The 12,381-nt window shown below is 41.6% G+C and overlaps 1 protein-coding gene and 1 long non-coding RNA gene across 5 annotated transcripts in view; one reads left to right on the forward strand and one right to left on the reverse strand.

Annotated features, from left to right (window-relative positions):
* The window catches only part of LOC142009497 (uncharacterized), a 138,233-nt gene extending 126,114 nt beyond the window's left edge, over window positions 1–12,119 (reverse strand). For 2 of the 4 annotated variants that reach the window (XR_012644492.1, XR_012644495.1), the window contains exon 1: window positions 11,982–12,119. This is a non-coding gene — a long non-coding RNA (uncharacterized LOC142009497). Of the gene's footprint in view, window positions 1–1,742; window positions 1,920–11,981 lie in introns of all 4 variants that reach the window. The other 2 variants (XR_012644494.1, XR_012644493.1) reach the window with 2 other exon arrangements.
* CAP2 (cyclase associated actin cytoskeleton regulatory protein 2) overlaps window positions 12,033–12,381 on the forward strand; it is a 95,494-nt gene continuing 95,145 nt past the window's right edge. The window contains exon 1 of the mRNA XM_074987651.1: window positions 12,033–12,179. The gene's annotated coding sequence lies outside the window, so the exon portion shown is untranslated. The remainder of the gene's footprint in view (window positions 12,180–12,381) is intronic.

The raw sequence follows: 12,381 nt of genomic DNA on the forward strand, positions 1-12,381 counted from the left end.
ATATGAAACTGAACAAAAAACTGGAGATCAACAGCACTCTATGGCCAGGCGTACACTACCGAAGATGTCGACCTAAGAGACACAACTCCAGCTACAATAATAGCATAGTTGAAGACATCATACCTTAGGACAAATTTCTGCAACATCTCCACTGTGGGATATGGACATTGACTTTCCTTACTCTTCATGTCACAGTTTACTAGACCCATTAAATCAAATCCTGGGACATTTCTTCATATTTCAGGCCATAAATCTCCAAGAGAAGAAAAGCCTTAAGTAGTATAAAGATACTTTGGAAGTTAGAATGGAATAAAAACAGGTTAAGCATTAATATTAGATTAAATTATAAATTGTGTAAAGCTTTCCAGTTCTTCAGGGTGTAGTTCAGATATGGAGTGAACAAACCAGCTCTTTTCATTTTCCACTTTAGTGCATTCACTATGTATGTAGAAAATTGTTTAAGTCATAGAAAACTAAAAGGAGAGCAGAACAAACATTTGTCTTTAAAAAACACAAGGCACAAATAAAAAAATCAATGGAAAGGATTCAAAGGGGTGAGAGGGAACAAGTGGTGTTTTGTTTTGTTAAAGTTTCTGGTCAGCTTTCTTTTTGAAATAGCACATTGAAATTAAAACAATGTATGCCATAAGAACACAAATGGTATTTTATGGTTATTATTTATATTTATTACAGTAGCACTTAGATACACAAAAATATATCAGGGCCTCAGTGTGCTCTGTATTGCATACACATAGTGAGACTACCACCTCCAGAACTGTTTCTGTCATTGATAAAGGCCTTCCAGTTAGGTATTAATGCCAGGTAAAATCCACTGCAGGGGCATAGGAACTGAGTAACTTCAATGCCTAACCTCCTAGTAGTGCAGGATCAGATCCTAAATACGGAAATTAATCATCACTTATTTTCTTACGATTCTATGAAGCTAATTTTTAACTGCTGCAATTTTCTGGCTTTAAACCAATCAGAAATGACTCATGATCAACTTGAATCTCAGCTTAGGTTTTTAGTTATAATCTGAAGTTTGCACCTCTTAAAAAACATGATATTATGAATCATATAGATTGAAGAGTAGTGACTAGTTATCTCTTAGAACTGACACCACAGGAATAACAACAGCAGAGAAAATATAATGCTAATAAATATTATAATTATTTAGAGTAAAGACGTATTCATAGCTCCTACATACCTATACAAACAATAACAGAATAGGACAGTGTCCAAGCCCACAAAAAAGGACTAAAAAATTTTGGTTGGGAAACTGGGGGTTTGAAAAATATGTTGTTCCAAGTACTAGGTGGAATGCCATAAAATATTAGATTATCTGACAGACTTGTATGCTCATGCTGAAAAAAAGAAGGAGGTGTTTCTGCAAATGCACAGAAATTTCAAGGGAAAGTTATGCACCTTAAAAGTGCTTCATCTGGTTTAAACCTTATTATGTCAGCCATGATGAACGGCTATAAACTTTTATGGGTGGGTTATAAATCTAGATATTTTATATGTTGCTCACTGTGACTGCTACTGTAGATCTACCTGCAGAATATTTTAACATGGGGACTCTTTCTTCCCCAAATGACAATTCAGTCCACCCCTTCCTTCCCCCAGTCTAAATTTTGTCTCATTTAGTGCTGAACCAAAAGACCCTCAGCTGTCTATTGCTCACTGTGCTCACAGGAGGGGTTAGTCTGGACCACAGATTAAATGTGATCACTGAGTCATACCATGTGGTCAATACCTTGCTCCTCCGTCAGAGGGGATGCCCACAGAAGTTCCAGAAGACTGCTGTGATCAAGATATGGAAACGTTGCATGTGGAGACAACTGATTCTAGAAATGGAAAACTGGTTCTTCTGGTTATCGTGAGCTCAGTGGAACAAGAAAACATATTTTCTACAGAAGCTGACAAGAGAGGTTGAGATTTCAGCATTGGACAGCTGTGATGTAATAACCTTATTTTACATATTTTTAATATTTCTAAATGTTGTGAAACCAACATGCATCTTTAATAAGATCTCTACTTTAAAGATTTCTTTACACCTTCTTCAAGGAGATACCATAAAATTGTTCTATCCCTCATTGTTTTATGAACATCCATGAGCTATACGACTTGGAAACAACACTTCAATGTAAGATGCAGACAGCCAAAAGTATAGTTAGCAGGGTCCCCTTTCAACAAAGCCTTGGAGATGCTCCAACTCAACAGCTGGGCTAGCTGACCTCCTGCAGATGAGACTGACAGGCTCCAACTGAACCTCAGTGGGTGCTGCCAAAAGGCTGCTTTGTTAATCTCACTTAGGGATTTAACATAAGTTAGAGATAGAGTGAAAGATTGAACATTTGATGTAACTGTGTGCCACAGTTTCTCACTGGCTGTGCTAATGTGTGTGTGTGTTTTCCCCTTTCTTTTTAAAGCACATGTAGTTTACCAACATATATAACTTTGGGAAGGAAAATCATAAAGAAAGTGGTTGCATAGACACACATTATTCTGTCTACTGTGCTCTTTGTGGTAAATTCATTCTGGTATCTAACAAATTTTTCCCATTTTCCCTGAAAATCTCGTGTATCATTCACTAAGTCATTCTAGGAATAAACAAATTTCCCTCAAATCTTTTCCCTTATGCCTATCTTTTAAACAATGTGAAGAATCCAATTACGATATTAGTTACATGGATCAAAGCCTTTATGCAGTGTATTTATTCCAGATTTATACAGATGTAACAGAAAACAGAATCTGGCCTGAAGTTCAAGTTTGTAATGACTCTATAGGGATTTTTGTGTTCATGGTTTAATTCATAAATCAGCTTTAGAATGTTTGGTTTGTTCACCCTTTTCTCTCTGAAAGATCTTGGATTGGAATATTTGATGGAGCACTAATAAGAGAACTTCAAAGAGGAAATATTTAGCAGAACAAACAATTCCATTTCTAAGGAAAATTATAGCCTTTTCATATATGGTACAGGAGGTGCAGAGCTAGTGGAAAAGGTGGGAATGGTGGTTATAAATGAGAGACAGAGAGGTATAAAATGAAGGAATGGTTTGGAAACAATAAGAAAAATATTTCTGACACATGGTATTGACCTTAGCTACATAAATCTTTTTATGCTATCTTTACTCAGATCAATCGTTAGTCTTGGAACTTGGGACAAAATTCTGGACCCTTTGAAGGCACTGGCAACACTCCCATTGTGTTCAATGGACTGGAATTTCACTCCTAGAACCTGATGCTTTGACAGCTTTTTCTAGTCCATTTTCAGGCATCACATTTGAATTAATTTTCTTGCTAAATTTTAAAGGAAATATAGAAAATGGAATGAGGACCTTTGTAAAATCAACATTTATTTTAAATTATTATTTACTATTTTTAAATTCTAGAAACGCATTCATAGACAAGCACAATTCAAAAGCCCAGGTAAAAGAACAAAGCTGTCTCTGTTAAGAGCCTCATAGTGCAATTCTCACAAAGGGAGAATACCCACTATTATTCCTTTACTGAAAGAGGACCTGTTGAAATTAAATGGCAAAAGCAGGGACTGTAGATGAACTTATTTTATCCATAAAAGAACCTTTGAGATAGTCCTTTCTTCACAGTAATGGAGTATCATAACTGAAAGACTCAGCATCCTTACACCAAACCTACTAACATGAATAAAGTTACTCACATGTGAAAGTGTTTGCAACTTCAGGACATTAGATTACAGCTTTCTTCTGTTAAGGCCCTGATTCAACAAAACACTTAGGCACGTGAGTAATTCCATCTCTGATCACGGGCCCACCAACAGGGGATGAAGGAGGCAGGTGCACCCCCGGCCAGCATTTCAAAGGTGCCCAGAGCTCCAACTGCCGCTGCAGTTATCTGCAGCCAGAGCTCTGGGCCCCCTTGAAACACCAAGAAGTGCTGTGCCTCTGCTCAGCATATGGGGGGTAGGAAGATCCATGGCTGACTGCTTGAAGCCCTACTCCTTCTGTCCTTGGCCCCACCCTTTCTGATACTGGGGAGAGGAGCCTCCCTCCCACCTTGCCCCGGGCAGCTGTCAGGGCCACTGCCTGATCAGCAAAGCACTTAAGCAAAATCTGTGCCTAGGGCTAGCCTACTTGATCTAACTTGAATCCAGCTAGGATGGGTAACAATATCAGTGAAGACAATAAATCATGGGCAGTACAAGCCTGGTAAGTACTATGGGAATACACAGATTCATAGGGTTAGAAGAGACATCAGGAGGTCATCAAGTCCAGCCCCCAAATACAATTTGCTTGCTAATGCTTTCTGAATTCCCTGCTATCTTCACTGCTATTGTTACTCACGGGAACAGGATTCAAGCTTGCTCAGGTAGGTTAGTCCATGTTTGGATGTATTTTTTGCAATGTAGATATACACAAACACACATGGAATGCTTGTGTGCTCTGCTAAATAGGGAAAGGTTAAAGCTAAACATGAATTTACTTAACACTTTTATGCAGATGCTCCTAGTGGTCAAAAAGATCAGGACCCTCTTGTGTTAGGCAGTGTAAATAAATATTAAATAACAGTCACTGCCCCCAAAGAGCTCACAATCTACAAGATATGACGTAACAAGTAAATGAGACCAAAAAAAAAAGACAGTATAATACCCTATCTGAGACTACATGTAATCTGCATCTACTCTGAGCTTTTCTGACATGTGGTCAGATTGGATGAAGACAGATTCTCTCCTGTATTTTTAAATGAGTTTCTCATATTTTTTACATTTTTGGCACTCTGTTTCATTCATTGAATATTTTGATATCTGATACAGGCAACGTATTTACAAAATGCTCCAGTCAGTTATATATAATTAATATAAATTAATGATATTTTATTCCACAATGCTTCAACAAAATAGCCTTTATAAAATCAAGGTAAATAATAAGCAAGTCTCATTTATCATTCAGACATAGATTATGTCATTGTTAAATCTCCTCTTGTCTATGTTTATAATAATACAATGGGAATAAAATTACAGAATATGTTTGAATTTGTACTGTTGAAAAATGTTACCAATTTCTTCCATTTTCTCCTGTGTAAAACTGAGTGTGCAGGTAAAAAGCACAGAGTATTTTTAATATGATATAATTCACTTATTTTCTAAAGCCTGACATAGCATGTCTCTGTAAGAGACTGTGTAGTTCATTATGGAGGGTGTTCAGAATTTCAGAACTGCTCTTTTTTACACAAAAGGGACTAAAGCAATGATGGGCAACCAAGACCAGTGAGTGGGCCACAGAAATGGCCCTCCTTCATCTCAGTGAGCTGCAAGAGGGCAACCCATCATCTGCAGCCCACTGGGATTCCACCTGTATGTCCCCCTCCCTCATGTGCCTGTCGCACACTGGGGCATTGGAGCCCTGCATGTCCTACTCCTTCCCCTCCCTCACAGCACTTTTGGAGCACCACAAATGGCTTATTTGCACTCCACCCTGCTTTGTCCCATCACTCTGAGAGCTTGAGCAGCCACAAACAACTGATTCGTTGCATTCAGGCTCTGGGAGGGTGAGGGAGGGGCAGGGGATAGAGTGCAAATCAGCCATTCATCGTGTTCCAAAAGTGCTGGGAGGGATGGGGAGGATCAGCAAGTGCAGGGCTCTAGTGCACGAGAAGTTTGGGGGAGAAAGGGGAAGGCAGAAGGTCTGTAGGTGGAATCCCAGTCGGCCACAGACTGCAGGTTACCCACTACTGGACTAAAGTATGCAAGCCCTGGATGAAGCAACAATCTTAGCGAAAGTCAGAAAGTGAAAAAAATTACATAAGCAAAGGCATACCAAACATGATGCCATAAAATACAACACACCACACTTCATACATTATTATTTAATCTCACAGATTCTCTAGCAAGAGGCCTGCTACTGCTGTTTTTACTCAGTCAAAGCTCCTGTTAATTTCTTTGGGAGTTTTGCCTTACTAAGAATTGTAGGTCAGGCTTCCATAAATTAATAAGTAATACTGAAGTTTCTCTGAAGAGTTGGGGTTTTTTGGTGAAAGTTGCTGAACATACTGACAATCCAAAAAAACAATTAAGCACATGCTGAAATTAATCATTATTATTGATGTGAATAACAATTATGAATATCAACTGGCAAGATAAAGTTTCAAATGCAGCTGTTCTGTCAAGATTTGGTATATCCAGCCCCATCGCAACCCTCAACAGCAGAAGACTACGATGGCTTGGTCATGTGAGAAGAATGGGTAAGAAACGTCTTCCCAAAAAAATCCTCTTCAGTGAACTGTCACGTGGGAAGACCAAAGCTAAGATTCAAGGATATATGCAAAAATCCCATGAAAAAAATTCAGCATCAATCTAAACTCCGGGAACCTACATCATCAGATCAAAATACCTGGCAACGATTGCTATGACAGGGCACATCTTCCTTTGAAAGTATATGTCCAAGTCACGCAAAAGAACTTCATCTTAGAAGGAAAAACTCTCAGCCTCAAGAATTCAGAAATAGACACATGCAGTTACTGCAATCAATCTTGCAAATCCAATACTGGACAGATAAGCCATGAGAGAAGCTGCAGACTCAAACACTGCCCATAGACCCTTACTGCCACTGCTAACCACTGTCTCTCGAGACGAAAAGGGGACATAGAAAGTTAAGCACATGGATAAATGTTTTGCTAGCTTAGAGGCAGAGCGTTCAGCCCTTATAGCCTGATCCTATAATCCTTACATACACACGTATTTCCATTTGAAGTCAATGTCATATAGTGTCACCTGCTCTATTGCAATCTAAAGCCTATGTTTTTTTTCTTAAGAGGTTGACATGGTTTATGAGTCATCTGTTCATTACCTTTGTATAATGTTCTGCGAACTACAAATAAGTTTTTTAGACTTATTTTACAGGTCTTTTACCTATTTTTTTCCTCTTTAGAAAAACATTATTAAGAATTCTATTCTCTGATATTACACTCTGTTAGTCTATAAGGTGCCATAGGACCCTTCGTTGCTGCTACAGATCCAGACTAACACGGCTACTGTGCAAATACTATACCACAGAAGTAAACATTGCTCTTTATTTAAGACTATATTTTCAAATTTACTTGTTTTCAAGTCTTCTGTTTCTACTGGGTTTCCCCTGGACTTTGAGGTCATTTACAAAGATATCATATTCATTTTCTCCTCTTATCGAATGTACCATCTGTTGCTGTTTCCTTTGCTCAGTTGATGTCATCCAATATTCTCTTAAAGGAAGTGATGGATGCCCAGGTTCATTTATTTTCTTTCATTGATTGCTAGAGCTCTACATGTTTGAAACCAAAGCACTAGAAAAGATATTGAGGGAACTATATATCTGTTTATGGGACATGTATGAACTTGGTACCCAACTGAACAATCCTTCTCTGCCAAGTAGATTGACCTAGTAGGTCTTTTCAAACCCTAATTATTTTGAGTCCATGATACAAATGGGTGATGTTTTTTAACCATGGTGCCTGTCTATATATATTTTTCTTTATAGAATTATAGAAATGTAGGCCTGGGAGGGAATTCAAGAAGTTATCAACCTAACATCCTAATATCTAACCTAAATCTCCACTGTCGCAGACTAACCAATTATTTCTTGTCCTACCTTCCATGTACATGGAGAACGATTGAACAGCAGCCTCTTTTTAACAGTGGGAACAGGGGAAACAACATATGGAAGACTGTTACCAGGTTGCCCTTCAGTCTTCTTTTCTCAAGACTAAACATGATCATTGCAACCTTTCCTCATAGGTCAGTTTTCTAAACCTTTTATTACTTTTGTTGTTCTCCTGTTGACTCTTTCCAATGTGTCCACTTCCTTTCTAAATTGTGGTGCCCTGAACTGGACACAACACTCCAGCTAGAGTATTACCAGGGCTGAGTAAGATGGGACAATTACCTTCTGTTAACACACCCCCAAAGCAAATTAGCCTTTTTTGAAGCTGCATCATCTTGATGACTCATTCATTTAGGGTGACTCTACACTAGCCAGCTACTTTGAAGTAGCCAGCACAACGTCGAAATAGCACGCATCGCGCCTACACGCACTGTGCACTATTTTGATGTTGAAATCAATGTTAGGCGGCGAGACATCAAAATCGCTATTCCTATCCAAAGATGGGAATAGTGCCCTACTTCAACCTTCAACGTCAACATAGGGCATGTGTAGACAATCTGCATCCCACTACGTCAAAATAGCGGGGTCCTCCATAGCGGCCATCAGCTGAGGGGTTGAGAGACGCTCTGTTCAGCCCCTAAGGGGCTCTGTGGTCAAGATGTGCAGCAGCCCTTAGCCCGGGGCTTCTGGTTGCTACTGCTGCTGCAGCTGGGCGTTCATGCTGCGTGCACAGGGTCTGAAACTGGTAGTCGGCTCTGCAGACCTCGTGCTGTGCAGACCCAGTGTGTCTGGGAGGGCCCTTTAAGGGAGCAGCTTGCTGTTGCCCCAGAAGGGCTAGTCCACCCTGTAACCTTGTCTGCAGGCTTTCCTAGCCCCCTTATTCCAATCAGGGCTGTTTTTGTGTGTATACGCTCCCCTGCAGGACCCATTTCCATGTAGTGCTTTCCTACGTCGATGTTAAACGTCAACGGTACCAGCCCTGGAGGATGTGTGGACGCTACACATCGAAATAGCTTATTTCAATTTCGCTACGGCGAAATAAGCTATTTCAATGTAGCGTCCCAGTGTAGACGTAGCCTTAGTGGTCTACTACTGCCCACTGGATCTTCTCCAACAGTACTGCTATCTCAGTAATTATTTCCCATTTTGTAGTTATGCATTTGATGTTTCCTTTCTAAGTGAAATACTTTGCACTTGTCTTTATTGAATTTCATCTCATTGAATTGAAATCAATTCTTCAATTTATCAAAGCCCTTTCAAATTTTAATCCTGTCCTCCAAAGTGCTACCAACCCTTCCCAGCTTGGTGTCATCTGCAGGTTTTTTTTAAGCATACCTTTTACTCTATTAGCCAAGTCACTGATGAAAATGCTGAAGAACACCAGACCCAGGACTGACCTCTGCAGGGCCACACTAGACATACTCTCTCAATTTGATATCAAACTATAGATAATTTACTCTTTGAGGTATGGTCTCTCAACCACTTGTGTACTCACCTTATAGTAACTTCATCTAGACCTCATTTCCCTAGTTTGTGTATGAGAACATCATGCAGAACTGTGTCAAAAGCCTTACCAAAATCTAGATTATGTCACATCTACTGCTTCCCCCAGCCATGAAGCCAGTAACTCTGTCAAAAGAGCAAATTAAGTTGGCTCAGCAGGATTTGTTTTTGCCCCTATTCCTTACAACCCCATTTTCCTCCAGGTGCTTACAGACTGATCAAAGAGTTTTGCAAGCAAATTATTAATCTTGAATGCATTCCATTATCTCAAATGAAATTTCTACCATCTGGAAGGAAGAAATCTGTTTACATTTTATCATCTTGAACCTTCTGTCAGTCACATTAATCTATGTTAGATCTTTGTGTTGAGTTGTATTACCCCAGATTTCGGGGGAACACTAAACTGGATTTTTCAAAATGTTATATATTCAGTGAACTTTTGGTCTTTCTTTATTTCTCCATTTTTTTTGGTCCCTTTTTCAATTAAGTCTTGTTTCCATGTTGTATCTGCTCTTTGGTTCTTATTAAGCTGTTTCCCTTCTAAAACCTGTACCGTAAATGGGACTCATTCTGCTGATTCAGTAGGAGTTTGATCAAGGCCAAATAAATATATTTTCATATTTGTGTATATAGTGATGCAACATTAATTCCTGTTAGATATGAACTAAGTCACCATCCAGAAAAATGACAGTTTGGCTTGCAAAACATTTTAGTTGATCTTTTCAACAAGTTTTTCCTCTGTTAGCTTCTTTTATCTTGCCTATACAAATATATAGCTCTGCTGACCTGGATAGACACTATCTCACTAATGTATAGTTTCCTCATTCTCAATTACCACATACATAATTCAAAACAAATATTTTTGTTCTATGATGTACAGTTAATCTGAATTCTAGATAATCATCTAAATTGTTACGTAAGGATGTTTTAAATATATATACAACAGGGGAAACTGCCACAAATTCCAACAGTGTGGTTGACTATAAAAAAATTTTATGTCTGAAAAATTATTTTCCTGGCAAACTGCCTTTTCCAGGCCTCCTGAATTCTTTTTTTTTCCCTCTAAATTTAACTGCAGATGTTTAACATAATGAGCTCTAGAAATAGAGCAGATCAGAGGATGATGTGCGTAAGTAATGCAAGATCCTCTGATGACAAGAGCTATCTAAGTGGAGAGTAATCACATTTTGCATTTAGCCTATAACACACAATTTCATCCTTACCATAGAGACATATCTATATTCAAAAGTTTTGATGCTCTAGTTATACCTTAAAGCTGTAATCTCGCCACAGTGTGGATGGAGTTATCATTATAAAAGTGCTGTTACAGTTTATTCCATTTCAGGAATCAAAATTAGCTTTAGCAGTAAAATGCTGTCCACACTATGGCTTTTACAGCAGAACAAAAACCCAAGGCACTAACTAAAATATGTATACCCTTATTTATAACTTTTCTAGCATAGCCCATACCTAACTCCACTGCCTTTAATAGAATTCCACCACAATGGATCTGGTCTTATCTTTGAGTGCAATGAAGGATACTGTTCTCTTGGCTCTGCATCTTGGTAAATGTGCAGTGTTGTTACAGCCATGTTAGTCCGAGGATATGAGAGAGACAAGGTGAGGGTACATCTTGTTAGGAGGGGTGATGCATGGGAGCGTAAACGGGGGTCACATGCAACCTCCAGCGTCTGCTCTCCCTGGATTCAACATCAACATTGCTTCTAGTGAGTGTGGGGGAAGTACTGCCCATCCGCTGCATTGCGACTGTAAGGCAGTGTGAGTTTCCTAGATTGTGCTGCTTTAAGGCCACATTGCTCCTGGGCAGGGGTGGGACCCCCCACCAGGAGGAAGAGGTGACTGGAATCAGAGCAGTGGGGAGGAGGAGGTCAGGGCTGGGACACACGGCTGGTGCTCCCATACCCCCTCAACCATCATCAGTGATTGCCATTGCTTGTTAGGGTGTCCAAATGTCCTAGTTTCATAGGGACAATCCTGATATTTGGGCCTTTCTTTTATATAGGTACCTGTTCCCTACTCCCTATTCTGATTTTTCATCCTTTCTATCTAGTTGTCCTGCATCTTCTGTCGGACCAGCTTCTGGGGGGAAGGAAAACAATATTTTGTAGTCAGCCAGACCTCGGCTTCAGCCCTCAACAGCTTGTCTTGCTCACCAACAGAAATTGGCCCAATACCAGTGCAGTGGGGGGGGGGGGGTTGCTCTGTGGTTTGAAGATGGGCCTGCTAAACCCAGGGTTGTGAGTTCAGCCCTAGAAGGGGCCATCCAAGGATCTAGAACAAATAGATTTAAAAAAAAAATCTCATAGGGATGGTGACAGGTCTGGGTGTGAGTGCCCAGGACTGCACTGAATGACCTCGGAAGATCCCTTCCAGCTCCATGAAATAGATGAATCTCCACAACTACCACCTCACCCTACCTTGTGTCCACATTAGCCAGGGAAGACCAGTCTGGGGCAGACACACACACACACATCTGGGAGAGCTGGGAGGTCATCAAGTCCAGTCCCCTGCTCCTGCCACAGGACCCAGCACCAGCCTCCATTTTTTCCCCCTTTCATCTATTTGCCTCAGATCCCTAACTGGCCCCCTCAAGGGTTGAACGCACCCTCCTGGGCTTAGCAGGCCAGTGCTCAAACCAGCGTGGACTTCCCTGTCCCTAGCCCGCCTGTGCACTAAGGAGCCAGGTATTACCCCAGACCCGATCCTCGCTCCCCACACCTGCCCCCCCCCAAGCTCCCCCGATGTCCTCCTGGAGCCCCTTTTCCCAGCCCCCCCGCCCCGCAGGCAGCCTGCGCCCTAGCGAGGTGCTAAGATTTCCACTCCCCCGTCTCCGCCCGTTACCCGCCGCAGCCGCTCGCGCTCCCTTTCCCCGGCGCTCCCGCGCTCGGGACTTGGCTTTATTTGGCGCTCCCGGAAGACGCCGCCGCTGCCGCCGCACGCGTCTCTCCGCCGGCCTGACTGACTCCCGCTCCAGCGGCGGGGAGGAGGCAGCGGCCACGGCTACGGCTGTTCCCCGGAGAGAGGCAGCTCCGAGGCCAGGTGAGCGCGGGCCAGGCAGCGGCCGCCTCGGGGGGCGAAGCGGCGTGGGCGTGGGGCGGGCAGACGGGCCCTGCTTCGCCAGGCGGCGGCGGCGGCGGCTGGCAGGGGACATCTTGCGGGCGGGGGGTGATGGTGCTGTGACGAGCCCCGAGCCTCGCTGCCCTCGGACGAGGGGGCGGGGGCCGGACCTGGGGCCGCTTCT

The sequence above is a fragment of the Carettochelys insculpta genome, chromosome 2 (genome assembly GCF_033958435.1).
Source record: "Carettochelys insculpta isolate YL-2023 chromosome 2, ASM3395843v1, whole genome shotgun sequence".
In the NCBI taxonomy this organism is placed as follows: Eukaryota; Metazoa; Chordata; order Testudines; family Carettochelyidae; genus Carettochelys; species Carettochelys insculpta.